The 20,487-nt window shown below is 45.4% G+C and overlaps 1 long non-coding RNA gene across 1 annotated transcript; it reads left to right on the top strand.

Annotated features, from left to right (window-relative positions):
- Positions 1-36: 36 nt before the first annotated feature.
- LOC143844472 (uncharacterized) lies at positions 37-19,051 on the top strand. The gene is made up of 3 exons (XR_013233995.1): positions 37-124; positions 12,634-12,840; positions 18,905-19,051. It is a non-coding gene; the product is annotated as an uncharacterized LOC143844472 (long non-coding RNA).
- Positions 19,052-20,487: the final 1,436 nt, after the last annotated feature.

Below are 20,487 nucleotides of genomic sequence, written 5' to 3'. Positions count from 1 at the left end.
GGAATTCGATAGCATAACAAAGACTTCTGGGAGCTATTGTACTGAGAAATCCATACACCGACAAAAAACAAACAAACCAGGAGCTGTATCACCGCTATCCCCATAGCAATATAATTCCCAGTAGGTAAAGAATTATAATTAATCTATTTTTATGATATATATGAATCTGCTCTCTTGTAGCGTTAGCCATCCATGGTGGCCCCAGAAAGGTATTTTCAAGGCACATGAGAAGTAGAGGTGGTTTGCTTATTGTCTGAGATCTGACAGAAGTTGACTACACCATGCCACCTTCTCACCCTAAGTCTATGGTGGGCATGCCCAAAGGCCTCAAGGATCCAGCTGTTGCTTAAATTCCACACCATTTATTTATTAGCCAGCTATTTTAGCAAGTTTTACAAATCACTGCACAGTGCAGCCTCAAATCAATCATATGCCAATAATGCTCTCCAAAACCCCATTACAATTAATCAGCTTTCCTGGGCTGTCATAAATCTGCTAAGCACATCACTTGAAGGCACCTCTGTCGGCTTCTGATTGGGTCGAAGAGCCATTGATATTATGACCATGTAACTCCGATGGAAGTACATAAAATTCATCAATCCGAAGTGAGATATTTCAAGGTTTGTGTCGATATCCCTTCGATGCGACTGTGATAAACCAGCCAAAGAAATATATATATTGATGACAAATGTACAGAATTGTTTGCACATGTATAGTTTTACAGAATACTTTTATGACTGATGCCTGGAGCTTTTCTTTATTACCACTTCAAGGGGTGCTCTGCTGGAAACAGAAATAATTTTATTTCTGAGAGCCAGCTTGGTGTCGTGGTTGAGCAGTGGCCTCTAGTCTGGAGAGCCAAGCTGGAGTCCCCCTCTTGAACATGCAGACAGCTGGGTGACCTTGGGCCTGTCACAGCTCTCTCAGAGCTCTCTCGGCCTCACCTACCTCACAGGGTGTCTATCGTGGGGAGAGGAAGGGCAGGTGACTATAAATCACTTTGAGATTCCTTTGGGTAGTGAAAATTAGGGTACAAAACCCCAGCTCTTCTTGTATTTTCTGTGTAGCAATTTCCCACCATAGTAAACAGATGTGAGTTACCACATCTGTTTCCTGTAGATTGTCCCTTCTGCCATGGAACCGGCATGGTATACTCCTTGGAAGGGAGACCCAAATTCAACTCTATCCCTGCCATGTAACTTACTGTGTGAATTGGGGCAGGCATTTCCCCACCCAACCAACCTGGCATGGTCCATGTGGAGATAAAATGAAAGAGGGAAGAAATATGGCTTAGATTCCACAATAAATCTCTGCAAATCAAAGTATTTCTGTCCATAGAGCATGACTTCCTTGCCTCCTGCTATAGTCCAAAATGTCCCCAAAATTCTTGGGGACAGGGAAACCCAAGAACTGTAGGAGACAGGAAGCTAGAGGCCTGATATAGGAGGGAGGAATTCAAATGTCACCCCTTTCCCTCCCCATGTCCTATCTCACAGCAAGGACAGAATGGGGAAGGTTATGCTGGGCACAAAGGATGCATTTGTGAATGATTTTGGTGTCTTTATAAAGATGTTTTGCATTCTCCAGTTCTTAAAATCAAATGCATGGGGAGGGAAAGCTACAATCCCTGGAACATACATTTGATTTTCACCATCTCTGTCTTCTGCTTCAACTTAACAACAAATGCAAAGAGCATTCCTGAGATAATTCCTGATAATACCATCATATGCCAATCTTAGAAATCATGGAATTTGAGGGAGCCGTACAAGCCATCTAGTCCAACCCCTTGGTCAATACAGGATCAGCCTAAAGCATCCAGGATCTCTGTCCAGCCGCTGCTTAAAGACCCCCAGCTCACCACCTCCTTAAGCCACCGATTCCTCCGCTGAACTACTTGGAGAGTAAAACTAAGCTTGCTTAGAAGTAAAGCCCAATAAATGCAATGAAGTTTACTCCCAAAGAAGCATGCCCAGCACTGTAGCTCAACAACCAGATAAAGTGTGCATTTACTCTGAAATAAGTCCCATGTGGTGTATGGGCTGGCGGACCCTTTTAAAGCATTAGAGAGAAATATCTGGGAAAAGAAATGCAAGCCAAGAGCTATCTTGTAGAACTTAATATAAGATAGTTTCAGCTATTTTGTAGAACTTAATGTAGGATCGTTCTGGAGAAGAGAAACTTGCAGAAATCCTAGGATGAGTTCAGTATAGTCCTCAGAATGTCCCCATTTCATTATTCTGCAAACGAAAAAGCGTGAAATACCTGCTCATCACTAAGGAATACTTCTTGGTTTCTCTGTCACCCACAAGACAAGTTCTTTCCAGACCCTCCATGGAAGTCTTGATGGTCTTTATCTTGAACAATGATGGTGCCACTTCTTGGACCTTGGTGAGGAATTGAATCGTGCAGCCACAGCGTAATCACTGGCAAAACAAAATCTATCATAGATATATGCACGAAACCCAGTACCACAGCAGAGAGCGACTCTTGTTCTCTCAGGGACTTTCCCTGGCTGTGTGGCCTCTCAGGCATCATGGTCTGCCCTAGGCAGGACAATGGGGGAGTTGTTTCACATGATACAGGGAGGTAGCCACTTGAGAATTGCTGGCTAGGTTCATGGGCATGGTCAAATACACACAAAGGGTATTCGTTCCACCAGGGTAGGCAAGTCCGTCTGTAGCAGCAGAGTGTAACAGGTCAGATGACACTGTCATTCTTAGCATGCAAAATGGTCAGATGACGCTCTCATTCTTAACATACGGTTGAATGAATCCGATATGTATCTAAAGTGTGGTGATTAAAACAGCCCCAAACAAGCAGGAAGGAGAGAGCAGCCGCACAATTATGGGTAGAATGCAGCCTGATTCAATTCGGGAAAACAAAGGCAGAAGACCTTGGTTCAGATTGTTCTGAAGTCAACAGGATTGACAACAGGGGGAAAAAAGTGGAGAACCAGCCCAGGTTAGGGCCATTGTTCCCATACATATGAGAATAAGTAGGAGATTTGTAGCATCTTAAAGACTAATAGTATTTTATTTCAGCATATGCCTTGAGCTCATTTCACCAGATGCATTCAGCAAATCCTAATTACATACATATACATAGTTATGATGTCAGAGAAAGCTGTGAAATGCAGGTTGAGATATAACTATACAAAATTCAAAGGTGATCATGAGAAGTACAGAGACCATGCACAATGCAACAATGCTCTCTTTGTAGCTCTTATTTTACGAAGAAGAAGAAGAAGAAGAAGAAGAAGAAGAAGAAGAAGAAGAAGAAGAAGAAGAAGAAGAAGAAGAAGAGTTGGTTCTTATATGCCGCTTTTCTCTCCCTGGAGGAGTCTCAAAGTGGCTTCCAATCGTCTTCCCTTTCCTCTCCCCACAACAGACACCCTTTGAGGGAGGTGAGGCTGAGAGAGCCCCGATATTACTGCTTGGTCAGAACAGCTTTATCCGTGCCATGGTGAGCAGGGGCTCATGGGAATTGTAGTCCATGGACATCTGGAGAGCTGCAGTTTGACTACCCCTGAGACTGTTAGGTACCTTTAATTATGGCTCCACCTCATGAGAAGGAAGGACTCCCTGGAGAAGAGCCTAATGCTGGGAGTGATTGAGGGCAAAAGAAGAAGGGGACGACAGAGAATAAGGTGGATGGATGGAGTCACTGAAGCAGTCGGTGTGAGCTTAAATGGACTCTGGGGAGTGTTAGAGGACAGGAAGGCCTGGAGGATCATTGTCCATGGGGTCGCGATGGGTTGGACACGACTTTGCACCTAACAACAACAAAAATTATGGCTCAGACCCTTATTTTGCTCCTTATGTACCAACAAGGCCATTCATAGGAAGACACAACTGCAAGCAACTTCAGCCACTGGCCAGATTCTCTATGGGTCTGCATCAAAGGATCCCAGAAACAGAGTCCTGTGCCACAGGCTGATATAAAGCTCCCAGACCTGGCATGCTCCCTATTAGCCTAGGTAACTTCTTGCTAGGAGAAATTAGCAAGCTATTCTCCCGTGTCCCTGGCCGCCTGTCTCCTGATACTTGACAACACTCAGACATGAGCCCCTGATGCACACCCAGTACGAATTTTACGGGGCTGGCACTCTTATTTATGTTTGGTAGTAAAATGTGGACTTAACGATCATTTCCTTTGAAAAACTGTTCGTTTTTAGAGCTCTTTGCTACATTTCTTGTCTGGCATATGAATCATGGGGATGAGCCTTGTAACTCGGCAACTGCATCAATTACTTCGGCTTGGGTAGGCCGTGCCCACCTGCATGCTAAGTGCAAAAAAGGTTTCTCCCCCCCACCTTAATCTCATTGGCTAGCAGTGCTTAAATTGCTGCGTGTGTATACACGTGCACATGCATGTGCATGCTACTCACTGATCCTATGAGGGGGGGGGGGTAGATAGGGAAGGAACAAGGACCACAGTCCCTAGGAAATATCTTATGAATGCACAAGAGTCAATCTAGTGTGTCTCAGGTTTGCAGTCCAGATTTATCTATTGTACAGCCTGTGGTTGTGTAGCCAGGAGATCCGAGGAGTGTCTGGCAGCCAGGCAAGGGACGTTCAGAGGTGGTTGGCCATTGCCTGCCTCCACATCCACGACCACTAACGTCCCTTGGAGTAGGCGGGATTTAGGGGGGAGGGGCCTCAGTGCTGTATAATGCTATGGAGTCCACCTTCCAAAACAACCAATTTCTTCAGGAGAACTCATCTCTTTGGTCTGGAAATGACTGGTAACTCCAGGGGATCCCCAGGGCCCACCTGGGAATTGGCATCCCTGTGGGCTGCTGTGGAAAAGGGAAGCAGGAAAGACCTGCTCCACAAAGACTATGGATGCTTGGGTACATGGTGGTAGTCTAATGTCACACCACTTTATCTCTCTGGGACCGTTTATGCACTGGGAACTTCACTGCCCCACCTCCCTATCAGGAGCACAGATAGGGGGTGGGTGAGGTGCACCAGGCTAAATGCTCCCCCATGTGGGTGCAGGAAGAGGTGGGGCAACCTGCCACGACTAAAACTTCAGCCTGCAGCCCGGCATTAAATCTCTAGTGCATAAATGGTCTGGGTGAGGAGGACAATAGTGAGAAACTCCAACCAGTTATCATAGTGACCCTCTCAAGGGGAATGGAGGAATTACTCCTGAGATACTCTTGAGGGACAAGAGTAATTGCAAGCATTCTGAGCAAAGGTTAAGAGATAATAATTGTGCCAATATTCCTCTTAAATACAGTGTGGGGGTGGGGGACTGTCATTCACCATGTGATCCTTAAATACCAGATGATCCCTAAATAACAATGGATGGGAGCTGGCTTCAGGTGTAGGGAAAGCATGATAGATGCCATCAAGCGGGAGGGGGGCATCATCTTCCCCACTGTGCCTTTGCTCTCTTTCACCTCCCCCTTGCACTCAGGAGTAATTAAAGGTTTGTGGAGCCCGTAGGCATTTTAAGGATTTGCGGGACCCTGGTAGAGTACAATTTCGATGGGAGCAGCCAGACTGGAGCAGAGAGGTCCCCCACAGAGGAAAGGGGTGTCACTCCAAGTGTCCTTAAAGATGGAAAAGGGGGAAGGAGAGAGGTTACGACCCTGATCTATGGAGGGAAGACATTGCATGGGGCCCCTGGAAGCACGGGGCCTGTAGCATGTACTCCATGTGCTCCATGGTTAAATGGGCCCTAGTTGCACTGAACAATTAGGTGGGTGGGCAGTGACTGCTCTTTGCAGGAGTAATTTGATTGCTTGTCCATTTCTATTGTGGTGAAAGAGAAGGACCTTATAAAAGATGCGGTCCAGGAAGGAACTGGGAGACCCAGGTTCCCATCCCCAAGGAAGTTTGCTGGGTGCCCTTGAACTGACAAGATCAGAATAGAGTATGGTCTCCTCGCATTCATGACATTGTTATAAAAGCAGCTTAAGAACCCAACGGATTGAAGGCCAAGGCAAGAAGGGTGGGGAATGGAATAATACAACACAAGGCAAGTGTTTCATTTAGAACTGGATGGCCTGTGTGGCCCCTTCCAACTCTAGAGTTCTATGATTTATGTGGTCTTGTGGCTCTTCTAGATGATCAGGATAGTGCAGTAGCTACGTTTGCTGGTGAAAAGGGGGGTGGACGCAATCCTCTTTGATGACCCACAAAGCCGTCCTGGGGATCCCAGGAACTGTATAGACAAAATGGGAAATGGGAAGGAGGGGGAAAAGGAGTAAACATGCTGGCTGGCTCCAATTCTTGCACACAAAAAGGTGATAGGGATTAGAATGCAATTTTAAAATCTGCATTTTAAGATCAGTCGTGAGTGACCCAGCTGGCTTTCCAAACATCCTGAACGATCAAACTGAGCCGTTCGATATTCAGCGCATGGGGCGCACAACTCATATTAAAGCCTTATTACCCATTTATTCCCCCTCTTACAGTATCTCCACTGTATCCCCTCCCTCCCCCGGGGACACTTTCCTTTCTTCTCTCTACGGAATCTAATGCACCAGTTCATCACCGAGAGAGATTCCATCAGTCATGTGCGTGTCCAAATTATTTGTACAGATTCAATCGTTTAAAATGGGGCGGATTTAGGTTAAGGCTGCAGCAAGAATTATGGTTTGCTCGAGTTTTCACTTTGGCGCTATGATAACTCATCCCGCATGTGAGCCCCCGTGGAGGCCTTTTCAATTTATTACTCAATTTATGTGAACTAATCTAAATTAAAATCTCTCTGAATCAATACCTCATTTTTATCATTGGACACTCTGACTGTATCATACAGATCAGTCATTCATTTCTCCAGTGTAGGTAGCAAAGATTTCTTTCTTTACAAAAAGAAAATAGCGCATGGGGACGATGCATGCTTGCTTACGCTCTGCTAGGGTCTCCTGCTCAAATGATATGCGCAAACACACACACACACAAATCGAAAACAATAATTAATGTGCTTGTACCCATCGTAAATTTCACCTCTCTTTTATTAGGGACGAAAGTCTAGGGAAGGCATGAAAGATAGATGAGGTTATAATATGACTCTACAAGGCTGAACATCCCCAAGGCATGTTTATGCTAAGGAAGCCTCACCGATATCAATGTTAATTACTCCCAAGTAAACAGGCATAGGGCTACATCATTGGCTCTGTCTGTGTCCTGCATCTATTACGTAATAGCCAGTTAGGATGCAATTAAAGCATATACCAGACAGTAGTAAATGCAGCCCGTCCTGGACGGGCCAGGCTAGCTCAATCCCATCCGATGTCGGAAGCTTAACAGAGACAGCCCTGAATAGTATTTGGATGAGAGACCACCAAGGAAGTCTGTGTCCATAATGCAGAGGCAGGACCTGGCAAACCACTTATGAATGCCTCGTGACTTGAAAATCTTCTTTTCCCAGGTTCTGCCGCCAGCTATAGCAGTTCTGAAACAATAACCAGGGCACTGAGTTTTGTAGCTTTTCAGAGGCCTGAACAGAATATTTGTAAACGCCCCAAGAATCATAGCTGGAAGAGGCCATACAGGCCATCTAATCCAACCCCCCACCCTCACCCCTGCTCAAATGCTGGATCAGCCTAAAGCTTCCAGGAGAGGTATCTGTCCAACCCTTGCATGAAGACTGTCAGTGAGGGGGAGTTCATCACTTCCTAAGGAAGTTGATTCCACTGCTGAACACTGACTGTGAAGAAGTTTCCCCCTGATATTTAGCTGATACCATTCTAATATTAGTCTAAAGCCATTATTGCAGGTCCTGTCTTCTGCTGCCAACAGGAAACTTTCCCTGCCCTCCTCCAAGTGACACCCCTTCAAATACTTAGACAACTATCATGTCCCCTCTCAACTTCCTCTTCTCCAGGGTGAAGGCTCCAAGAACTCCCAAGTCCCCCAGCCTTTCCTCATAGGACTTGGTCCCCAGGCCCTGGATCATCCTCATCGCTCTCCTCTGCACCCTCTCCATTTTGTCCACATCCTTTTTTGAAGTGAGGCCTCCAGAACTGCACGCAGGACTCCAGGTGGGGTCTGACTAATGCGGCATACAGTGGAACTTAGACATCTTGCTAGTTTTGATGTCATAGTCCCCCTTTATGCCACAAGAAGAAAAATGTTCATCATCTGCTCCTCTACCAGGTGCAATTCAAGAGCATGATTATTTTAGTATTTTGAAGGACACCAGAAGGGTTTCAAGACATCTGAGAAGCACAGAGTTTGGGGGAAGTCATCAGATAAATGTTGTGTGTATTTCCCCCCCCCCCCCCAGTGAAGTGCATAGCGGTGGGGGCTACCGTCACATAAAATTACACGTCTTAAAAGTATGTGTTGTTCAATACAGTACAGCCTGAATGCAGAATGTAGCAAAATAGAAACAGCTGAATAAATATACTGCTCTATGCTGCCTCTTTCCTTTTGACAAAGATTATCAAGGAGACAATCAAAACCTTCTAGAAACCTTATTTCTGCTTTCAGTGTTCCCATTTTTTTTTTATGTCTTGCTCACGTTGCTCTGCTCTGCTCATTCTTTGGCATAAAATAAAAAAAGAAAATGGGCTGAATGTAGGCATGAACCTCTGATAAGTCTGCATAAAATCAGTGAAGTTCATGTTTTATGGCTAGAATTCCTAGAGCTGCCAGCCTACGGGACCTGGGCATCATTCCAGACTATGTTGATCAGTTCCCCTGAAGAAAATGGGTGTTTTTAGGGTTGCCAGCTCTAGGCTGGGAAATACCTGGAGCTTTGGGAGGAGGGAAATGGAGTGGGTGGGATTTGGGGTGGGGAAGGGGCCTCAGTGAATAATAATGCTATGGAGTCCACTCTCCAAGGCAGCCATGTTGTCCAGGAGAACTGATCTCTGTTGCCAGGAGATGAGCTATAATTCCAGAGGATCCCTGGGTCCCACCCGAGGAATGGCATCCCTAGTTGCTTTGTTGGGTAGACTCTATGGCATCAGAGCCCACTGAGGGTCCTGTCCTTCCACATTTTGCTGACTAGGGATTCAAATATCTGATATTCTCCCTGCCTGCAGCTGGAAATGGTACAGCTCAGCAAAAAGTCTGGGAACTCGACTTCTCCTCCCATTCAAGGCAGGTTATTCTGAAAGAGAGAATACAGCCCACAGATATTACGGCTGAGTAGGGATTTGAACCCAGCCCCCCAATCCTGGTCCAACACTTTGGTATTCCAGCTGACTTGCAGCTGTTCAGGGCTTCCCAAATCTGGGTCTCTGCCGAATCTGCAACTCTGTCCAAACATATAGGTTAGTGCTACATAATGAACAAGTTGTTCCAGAGACAAATAAGACATTGATAAATGAGGGAAGTCTTCAGGGAGAGGCTGTGGCTCAAGGGCAGCATCTTTGCTTGACATGTAAAATGTCCCCGGTTCAATTCCTGCCATGTCTTGTTAAAAGGAGCAGGAAATAGGTGATGTGAAAGACCTTGGTCTGAGACCTTGGAGAGCTTCTGCCAGTCTGAGTAGATAATGCTGACCTGGTTAGATCAAGTGTCTGATTCAGTAGAAGGCAGCTTCAGGTGTTCATGGGTTCTTTCTTGACTCCTGAACAAAATATTGTTTTCAGAAATTGAAGGATAGATCATTCACCATATTCTCTTTCTTTCTTTCTTTCTTTCTTTCTTTCTTTCTTTCTTTCTTTCTTTCTTTCTTTCTTTCTTTCTTTCTTTCTTTCTTTCTTTCTTTCTTTCTTTCTTTCTTTCCCTGCCTTCCTGCCTTTCCTTCCATCCGTCCATCCAAGCCTGATGGAATGAGCTCCTGGGAGAGATCAGGGACCTAAACCACTTCTGCAGGGCCTGCAAAATGAAGCTATTCTGCCAGGCTTATGGTTAAGGCTCAAGGTAACATCCCCCCAAAAATGCTGGTTTCACGACTAGGACCAGGAGGAGGGGAGCAGGGAGATCGCCTACTGCCTGACAACCTCCCCCCTCCCAATCTGGGAATTTTAGTGTGGGGTGTGTGTGTGGAGAATTGTACTGTTTTTAAATTTTAAACTGTTATATTTTTATTATTGTTACCTGCCCTGAGCAATATGGACGAGTGGGATATGAATAAATTTTTATTATTATCTAACATCTGTACATGTGTTTAAGATGAAAACAATTGAAATGTCTTGCATTTTCTAGAGAATTAACATGTCTTCTGGTCTTAAATTTCCTTTGGCAGGTTTATTTATCAGACAGCTGCAGTGGAGATCTAAGATAATGATCTCATGTGGGGATAAAAGGTTCAGTGGATGGGGAGTCAATAGAACCTGGGCTGAACTGGAATACAACGGTGGGACCATTTCTGCATGAGGAATCTGCCAGGGACAGCCTCTGGTTGCTGGTGGGTTTTAGAGCCCCCTCCACATGACGTCACCTGCAAGCCTTGCAGCCTTGTTGGGAGGCAAAAAGTTGTGATGGAGCAGAGGGAAAATGCAGGAGGGGTCTTCATTGAGGAGGGCGTTTGCAAGCAGGAGGCAATGCATGTTATACCCCTCCATGTGGAAATGGTCTGGCTTTGTTCAGACAGTGCAAAAAGCCCTGACTGTTTCAATAAAATATACCACCTCCATGGCGTTTTCTTTATTTAATAGAGTATTTCTCTCAGGAGATGAGGTTAGATCCAACCTGCTTTTGCACTGGTGATAAAATAAGGAGGAGATCCCCTCTGACCACAAAAGAGACCATGTTGGGGCTCAAGTTGCTGCAACAAAGAACAGAAATATTAAAAGACGGCCTTTCCCCACCTTAACAACCCGAGTAGAGTAGCAGGTTAAATCACTGTTCTTTTTTATTTTCCAGACCAAAGCCTACATGAAAGATTGCAAACTGTGTGCCTGACATTGAGTGATGAGTGATGAAGCAGTGAGAACTATTGGAACTGAAGTCTCTGCTTATAACCTCTCCTTAAGGCAGGCTGGTATCTTCCTGTATTCAGGGCTACTGAGAACAACCACGGATCCCCAAAGATTCCACTTGTATTGACCACACACAAAAATATTTGATTAGAATGAGTTGTGTGCTACTATCCCCCAACAACACTTTGCCTGGAACCCCAGTGAAATCACTGCTCCAGAGTTTCTACCCCTGGACAGGCCTTTCTCAACTTTAGTACTATTGAGAAACCCCTGAAACATTCTCCAGGCTTCAAGAAACCCCAGAAGTGACAGAATTGTGCAGGATATGATTGGGAAGCATCGCTGTAGACATGCCCACCTGGGGCTCGTCCCCTTCTCGTCCCCTCCAGGCCCATCGTTGACCATATATGGTCATATCACCCAATAAATGTTTAACAATTAAAAAAAAAACAATTATCTCCCAACCATTTGGGACACCTTTCCAAAGCCATCAAGAAACCCCAGGGTTTCACAAAACCCTGGTTGAGAAAGCCTGCCCTAGGCTGTACCAGTGTAGCCAGCTTCCAGGTAGTAGCTGGAGCTCTCCTGGGATCATAACTAATCTTCAGGCCCCAGGGATCAATTTAACTGGAGAAAACGGCTGCTTGGGAAGGTGGACTCTTTGACATTATAGCTCCCTCCTCTCCTCAAACTCCACCATCAGGAGGCTCCACCCCCCAGGATCCCTAGACATCTCCCAACCCAAAGCTGGCAACTCTAAGGCCTGTTCCCCCCTTGGCAGCCTTGCTCGGCCACAGCTTTTGGGGAAGAATGAGAGACTGTTTTCAGTTGTTCAGCTGATCTCCTCTCTGCCTCATCACCTCAGAAAGCAACACGTTTCCTGGGCATAGAGGCTTGTGTCCCTCATTACAGCTCCTCCGTCTCAGGTAATTTTAGGGAAACGACCATATTATCACCATTGTCCCCTTATTGTTCCTCTTGCCCGGCTTAACCTTCAGAGGAAACATGACTACCGAGAAGCTACACTTCACACTTGCTGTAAGTACGTGGATTCTTTTCAGCCACCGCTGTGTTTGTTTAGTTTCCCCCCACCCCCCCGTCCTTTCCATCATCTCTCTCTAAGTGCGCTGGAATTTGAGGCCCTTACAACCACCCACACTGACAGCAGCTGCTTAAATGGTGTTGGTGAGGAAATATTTACTCAACCTGTCCACTTGCTGAAACCGGCAGGTGTTTCCCCTCCATTGGGACTTATCTAGCGACTGCTTTTAGGACCCTCCGGTTACTTCTCCATTGCTGCTTTTCTGCATTGACTTAAGGGACAATGTCTATCATTGGGTAACAATCTTGGGTGCAGAATATGCCAATTCATTGCCTACCTCCCAGTTAGGGTCGCCAATCTCCAGTTGGTCAGCATTTTCACAGAGCAGTTCTCTTAGAGCTATCTCACTTACCTCACAGGGTGTCTGTTGTGGGGAGAATCATAGAATAGAATCATAGAGTTGGAAGGGGCCATACAGGCCATCTAGTCCAACCCGCTGCTCAACGCAGGATCAGCCCAAAGCATCCTAAAGCATCCAAGAAAAGTGTGTATCCAACCTTTGCTTGAAGACTGCCAGTGACAACTGAGACAACTGAGAGCACGTGGAGAGAAGAAGGGAAGGCATTTGTAAGCAGCGTGGGACTCCTCCGGGTAGTGAAAAGCAGACTACAGAAAACCAGCTCTTCTTCTCTAAATGCAGACAGGTAGAATTTTGCTGCAAGTTATAACAGGATCCTTTGGTCTTACTGTACTGCAGGGCATACACCACAGTCATGACACGGAGGCAGGAAATGGCCAACCACCTCTGAACATCTCTTGCACTGAAAACTCCACCAGGGGTCGCCGTAAGTCCACTGTGACTTGACAGCACTTTTGATCACCACAGTCTTCTCCCATAGATCTTCTCGTTCCCCCCTGGCCACTCCGGGAATGGATTTGGACTCCTAATGGCACGTCAAGGCAGGTAAATAATATCTGGCCCCAGATTTCCCCGATGATTTAAGCTGCTCAGAAAGGATCATAGCGGAACGTTCTGTTTGCTCAGTCTTATATTTTATAAACTCAGACTAAGCTTTACATCAATCTGCTTTCAAATCATGGCGGCACCTATGTTAGCCGGTCGATATAAGATACTTCTGGCTCAGCAGTTCTGTGTCTTTGGATTCCTAGAATCAGAGGGTCTTCCAGACTGTGGTTTGTACTGTCCTCTCTATGCCAACCTGAGACATAAATTTCCTGCAGTCATTTGAGCGTCTTTAAATTCAGCGGTGGAGGAAATGCTGTGTTTATGATCTGATACAGACCCTGGTAAGGTCTGTCTCTTGGTGCTGGCAGCAAAGAGACTGTGAGCTGAAGTTGTGTCTGGTTAAGTAAATTATACTGTTCTGTCACTTTCCCTCCTTCCTGCTTTAAACAGTGCTGCCCCCACCTAGCAGCTGGTGAGGCAGAGATCAATGCATTTCCCAAATTAAACTGGAAACCCATGTGGGAGTTGCTCTAGCCTTTCTGTCTCCGTGTTCCAACTTACTCACTGCAACCACACCTTGCCACAACCCTGAAAGCCCAACTTTTCTCAAACCTTGCTAACCCGTCCCATTGTCAGACGTTTATGCAAGCCAGGGTCAACATTTTTCCATCAGAGGTGTTATTAGGGAGATACAAATGTGTTCCCTTGAAGGACAGATGGTGCAAGCTCTGTTCAACTGAGTCTGATTCTGTAGCTCACATTTTACTGCATTACCTGTGGCTCTCCAAGCCCCCTCACCAATGCATATTAACTGGAGGGCTGGGTAGTACAGGAGAAGACAGTCCTTTGGGTACAGCAAAAAGTTTTATGCTGTGGCGGACGACATGTATCACGGCATCTTCTACTCCACGTCCCTTTCCTCTGTCTTCTCTCTGCTACCTTGTAAAGTGCCATCTATGATGGGAGGACATTATTATTGTTACTACTATTACTACTACAATAATAATAATCTGTTCCACATAATAAATTTCTGGTAAGACCTTGGAGGAGAAGTGTGTCTCATGGCTTAAGTGTCACTCAGTGATTAACACCCACTCAGGGTGGCTGTCCTGCCCCTGAGTACCTCCTCCTCCTCCTCCAACTGGCTTGCCTGTCTGTCCAGCGGCCAGCCAATCGCCTTCCATCCCCCACTACCCCTCCGCCTTCCACTTCCCTATGAGGCTTGGAGGCTGCAGATCCCTGCTGCATGAGAGCTGCCCCTACCAGTGAGTCTCCTAACAGCTGAATGCAACAGGGTTGGCCCCTAGTAATAATAACAACAACAACAACCACATCAATAACCTTTGTTAAAGAAAGACTGTTCTGGTCCTTTTCTTTTCTTTTCTTTCTTTCTTTCTTTCTTTCTTTCTTTCTTTCTTTCTTTCTTTCTTTCTTTCTTTCTTTCTTTCTTTCTTTCTTTCTTTCTTTCTTTCTTTTTTTTGACAATTTCCTACCTTCTTTATTCTATTTATATTTCTAATCCAAGGTATCTTTTTTTAGTTGCTTGGGGGAAAAGATTTGCACATGCTTTTAATAAATGAGAACACGTTTCCCCAGGAGAGACCGAAATGGCCCAGTTTATGCTGTGCTGGAATAAGGAGGTAGATAGAGGGGATGAAAATGTCTCAAGGCATTTTATAAATAGGGGTGAATATATAAGTAATGCTATAAAAATGACACACGGTTGTATAACTACTGTGCCATTTGTGTTCGTAAACTATAAACTTAATCTGCTCTCAAACCATTTTGACTACTCCATCTTTCCTTTAAAAAAAAAAAAAAAGCCTGAAATCTAGGTGTAAACTGCACGGAGCTTTTATTCCAGCCCCAGATCGATTCAGTCCCTGCCCTCTACACAAAATGCGATTTCCATTTGGATTTGGGGCGATTTTAATTTTCCTTCTGCAACAAGAAGGATTGATTCGGAGTGACCCTACCTTTATTGTGCCATATCTCAGAGTGCTGAAAATCCTCAATATCTATTTGGGAAAGAAAGCTCCGTAGTAGAGAACCTCTGATAGGCCACACCTGGTCATGTGACACACTAGCCTTAAAGGAGAAGCCCCTAACTTCTCTCAACTTCTGTCAGTCCTGGATTTTTCCTCCCTCCTCTGCCTTTTTCGATCCTCTCCCCCTCCCAGAAAAGAAAGAGGCTCCCTGCCTGGCTCCTCTCCCCCCCCCCTTCAAAAAAAGAAAGAAAGAGGCTTCAAGAAAAGAAAGAGCCCTCCCCCCCACCTTCTGAGCCTCCCTAACCACGTGCAGAAGACTTTCCTGTTTCAGTGGGAAGGGGGGGGAAGAGGAAGACCCGAGTTCAAAGCGATCTGAATTCAACAGGATTGACAATGGAATAAAGAAAGTAAGTGCAGACTCTGCCCTAGAGGAGGTTTGAAAAAGGTGCTTGGAATTCTGCTGCATCTTGCTAGCTGCTTAGGAATGACTATGGATGGCTGTTTCGTGCTGCTAAATTCACTGCATGACAGCTTAAGTTGTTGGTCTGTGTTAGGACATCACCCTGCCATGAATTTGTGGAGATTGCTGTTGGATATTTTGCGTAAAAATAGCAGGCGAGTTAATATATATATGATCAAACCAGACAAGGCAGTGTTATAGTACAAAATATATATCTTACTAGACTACCAGTGTAGGGAAACTTGGGAATAAAACAAGAAAATGCATAGCTTTCTATCGCTCATGGCGGAACTCTTAATCCTAGCTGTTACATGGCTGAACTCCAATATGGATCTCCCTCTCTGCCTACAGCAGTTTTCTTCTTGTTGTTGTTTGGAACAAAGGGTGGAAGCAAAAACCCTTCTCTTCCGTTTTTGTAGTTGCAGACGTGAGAAGCAAGCATGTAAGCAATGGCCGCAAACACTTTGCCTACCAATAAGCAAAGTAGATGACTAAGGCGACCAGATTTTAACATATATGAGCCTCTTGTGGCGCAGAATGGTAAGGCAACAGAAATGTGCTGTCTGAAGCTGTCTGCCCATGAGGCTGGGAGTTCAATCCCAGCAGCCGGCTCAAGGTTGACTCAGCCTTCCATCCTTCCAAGGTCGGTAAAATGAGTACCCAGCTTGCTTGCTGGGGGGTAAACGGGAATGACTGGGGAAGGGAATGGCAAACCACCCTGTATTGAGTCTGCCATGAAAACGCTAGAGGGCATCACCCCAAGGGCCAGACATGACTCGGTGCTTGCACAGGGGATACCTTTACCTTTTTATTAGTCAGCTACAGACTGAAGCAGTACCTTGATGTAGGAGGTAAAAAGGGCGAGGAATCTCTTTCCCCACTTATGTGATTATTTAGAGCAAATTTGATCTAACCTCCCCTCCATGAAGATTACTGGCAGGACTGAAATGGGGCCATGTATAGCTCTTATTGATTCCAGGGAGAAAGAGAGAGGGTGTATAGATTTGCATGCAGCTTGCTACACTTCTGGGCAAGGAGCTCGAGACGAGGAAAGTGTGATGCAGAACGTAGCCTATCAAAGCTGCAGCACAGCATGGTTCATAAGACAGTAAACAGGTTCATCTGCTTCCCACGGGCTGTTAACATCATGAGCTGTTCTCTGACTGCACACTGGAAATCTCTATTAGGATTGATGGATGGCCTGGTAGATAAATAAAAGCACATTAGCAATAGAAACGGGGACAGGATTAAAAAGGCAGGAAGTCTGTTCAATGTCTGTTTATTAGTACACACTTCAAATGCATGAGAGCTAGGCACACACACAAAATCTTCCCCAACAGTCTCAAATTAATATCCTGCAGTTGTTAGAGCTCTCTCAACCTTCACTGCCTCACAGGATATCTGTTATGGGGAGAGGAAGGGAAAGGTGTTTGTAAGCTGCTTTACTACTCACTTGGGTAATGAAAAGTGGAGTATAAAACACCAGCCTTTGAGCTAAAAATCTAAAGTTGAAGAACCCCATGTGATTCTCCCTCTTGCCCCACAGCGGGGAAATGTGATAGTTTCCCTGCTAGAAAACCCACTGAATTTCCATTAATAAAAGCACCAACTAACCCTCAGTGGTCAAAACTATAAGGTTGGTGGTTTTAGTGATGCTTTTAATGATTTAAAAACTTAAATTAATTTTAAGTAGCATTCGTTCCAGTCTTAATTTCTTTTTGGCAACACACGCTTGCAGACAAACCAGAGATCATGCTGATAAGAGCAGCACATTAGATAAGGACTCTTTTTGAAAGCCATCTACGTTAAACCTTCCAAGACAACACATGCTAAAGAGAATATTCCCCCAGCATTTCATAGAATCATAGAGCTGGAAGGGACCTCCAGCATCATCTAGTCTAACCCCCTGCACTATGCAGGAAATGGCCACAAGAGCCAAGCACCTACACAATCCCTTCTGTCCACCTGCTCACAACCTGCCTAAATTCACAAAATTAGCTTTTCGGTCACCTCTAAACCATGGCATGCAGCACTTCAGAACTTACAAGGGGAAAGGGAGTGTTGCATTCATATTTCCTCTCACTTTAAGGATGGAACAAACTAGCATAACAGGAAATGGGCTAAAAATCAGGGGGGCCATTTTTACCATTGCCCCGAGGGACTTGTTTGCTCGCTTGGAGCTTTATATGGGAAGGAGGTTTCCAAATGATGGCTACCCCAGGGAAGTTCCACAGTCCAGCCTGGAATTCTTGACCTATTCAGTTTCTTCTCCAGGTATGTAGAACATGGAAGGTTAACCCCCTAGGCAGTCTTCATCACTTTCTGTCTGTCAAATATTTGGCTGGGCTAGGGGTCCCAGCCTCCAGGTGGGAGCTGGAGAACCCCTAGAATTACTGCTCATCTTCAGATTATAGATACCAATTCCCCTGAAGAAAATGGATGCTTGTGAAGGTGAACTCGGTGGCATTAGACTCCACTGAGGTCCCTGTGCTCCACAGGCTTCATCCCCAAATGTTTAGAAGTTTCCCAACCTGGACCTAGAACCCCCCGTCCCCTGCCAGTGGCAACCAAGTACTGGGCCAGGAGCATTGCTAGTTCTCATTGTGGAGCATCTGGCACATTTCCCATTAGGTCATTCCGCTTTGCATGATTTCATTAAAGCTCCCCTCTCCCAGCCTCTTCTCCACAAAGTGCTTTTAGATGCTCCAGGCTTGCAACCCCTTTCTGGGACAAAGCCCCATTGACTAAAATGGGATTCCTTTCTGAGTGGACCTGCTTAAGATGGCTCTCCCTCCCTCTGGTCTTGCAAAAGAACAGAGATACCTGTGTACAACATGCAACGGCCAAAGGATGAAAAGCATTCCAATGTCTCTGAAAATATGAGGTTGGTGCAAGCCCCCAAGTAGGACATATGGGTGGGGTGGAGGTCTTCTAAGAGGATTTTTAAAATTCAGAATGTCTCCGTGGCATTTAAACCATAGACCTGCCTCGTTTCTGGAATTATTTGGAGACTTCATCTGTCATTTCCGTTTTCCTGCATCCTCAGCAGGTCAAACCTTGCAAGACGACACTTGAAAAATTTGTAGCTCTAAAATGTCAAACATGAATCCTTCCCAAGGGCTTCCAAATGATTGGGGCAATTTTGGCCGTCAGAAGGATTTTCTCTCTCTTAATAATGGCCTGCCATTTACGGGGCTCAACTTGAGATTTACTCGCTCCCTTTATCACTCCCCCTCCTCCTGAATGTGGTTTGATAGGTCCGTTTTCTCTATATTATCCCTCAGGCTCTCTGCCTGTTCAGGCTCAAGTTCTATGTGGATGCAGAACCATCTTCCATCAACACACAGCTGTGCTACGTAGCCAGTGTAATCCTTGTGGTAGCTGCACCCTTCTTAGCCTCCTTCTTAGCCTCCTGGCGTCAATGGACTTAGAAGAGTGTCATTCCACATACAATTCTGCTCGCTCTACAGCAGGGCTAGTCAACCTGTGGTCCTCCAGATGTCCATGGACTACAATTCCCATGAGCCCCTGCCAGCATTATTATTAACGTGACACTTTAAATGAAAGAAACACGAGAAAAGAAATATCAGTTCTCCTGTGCTCTTCTTTCCAGCAGCAACTGTGGAAAAGCCCCGAAAACAGAAAGGCTCAACTACAGATGAGTGGTGAAGGTAGTTTATATGTAGCAGAGATTCATAAGAACAGAGCCCAGTTGAACACAATCTGCACTCCCATCTTGAATCTAATAAATCACAAATGAAGGCCAAGAGGAAAATATTGTTCTACGGGGCATCCGCTTTGTGACAAGACGAAATAAAAAAATATATGATTAAGACATGGGTTTGTCCTTGTTCCAGGAGGAATACCCTGCCGGCTCCTGTGCAGTTATTTAATCTGAAGGTCATTTTCAAGAGACAGTTTTTGGCCTTTAAGATTTGCAGGTTAAAAAACGGACATTCACACCCTGCAGAAGAGGCAATGCTGCTGTCTTGCAAGACGCTCAATTAGGAATGGATTGTGTGTCCTTGTCTTTGCTTGCAGGTCCTTCTCCTCCCGAATGTGCTGTGATGAAAACAATGGGAAGGGAGGATTCATTCATAATTCACAACCCTGCCATGTGGAGGGGTAATGCAGAGAAAGACATAGAACCATGGAGCAACTCAGGAGGGGCAGAGGAAGAGAGAAGATCAAAGGATGCTTACGCTGGTTCTTTCTAAACTATTATTTGGGGCTGAACAAAAATATCAAGATAAATGAGCTAGGGGAGAGCATCTCCTTTGAATGCCAAAGGTTCAAGCCTGAATCACCAGCATTTCCACTTATTCTGCACACATGGGATAACGCACTTTCAATGGGGGTTTTGCAGCTGGATTTTCCTTTGCAAAACAGGGAAATCTACTTCTAAAGTACATTGAAAGTGCATTATCCAATGTGTGTGGAATGGGTCGATGAAGGTAGGAAGTGATATGGAAGTCCTCGGCATGAGACGCTGGACAGCCACGCCACCAGTCAAAATAGTCAAAGCTAACCTTGATGGATCAATGGTCTAATAGGGTAGAAGGCAGTGTTTGTGTCTGTCCAGCGGATACTCTGACACATTGAGCAGTTTTGGGGAGCCGGGAGATTCTGTGAGTGACACTCTGCTGTAGTTTGACAACTGCTCCAAACTCCTGAGCACGGGAAATAGCAAATAGACAATGTTGACTAACCTCCAGTTCAACCTCCAGCAAGCACTAGGAATGCTCAAGCACCTGTCAGTCCAACTTATGTCCTCTTCACCGGTTGTGAACAGGGAGCTGGTACTTTGATGATCAGTTCAACTGTTGGTTGACATATGTGCAGTTGTTTGGCAGATTGCTTCAATGCAGTCCTCTGCAACTTTCTAGTATGTACACCCAGGCTTGGTGTAGTGGTTAAGAGTGGCAGCTTCGAATCTGGCGAGCTGGGTTTGATTGCAGCCATCTTGGTGACCTTGGACTCGTCACACTCCTGTCAGAGCTGTTCTCACAGAGCAATTTCTTTCTGGGCTCTCTCAGCCTCCCCTACCTGACAGGGGGTGTATTGCAGGGAAGGGAAGGGAAGGTGATTGTAAGCCACTTTGGGACTTCTTCGGCTAGTGAAAAGCAGGGTATAAAAACCAACTCTTCTTCTTGGACTGTTTATTTGTCAGGAGAACAATGGAGGAGAGAAGGCAGA

Source organism: Paroedura picta, chromosome 9 (assembly GCF_049243985.1).
Source record: "Paroedura picta isolate Pp20150507F chromosome 9, Ppicta_v3.0, whole genome shotgun sequence".
Lineage (NCBI taxonomy): Eukaryota > Metazoa > Chordata > Lepidosauria > Squamata > Gekkonidae > Paroedura > Paroedura picta.
This window is presented reverse-complemented; position numbering and strand designations above follow the sequence as displayed.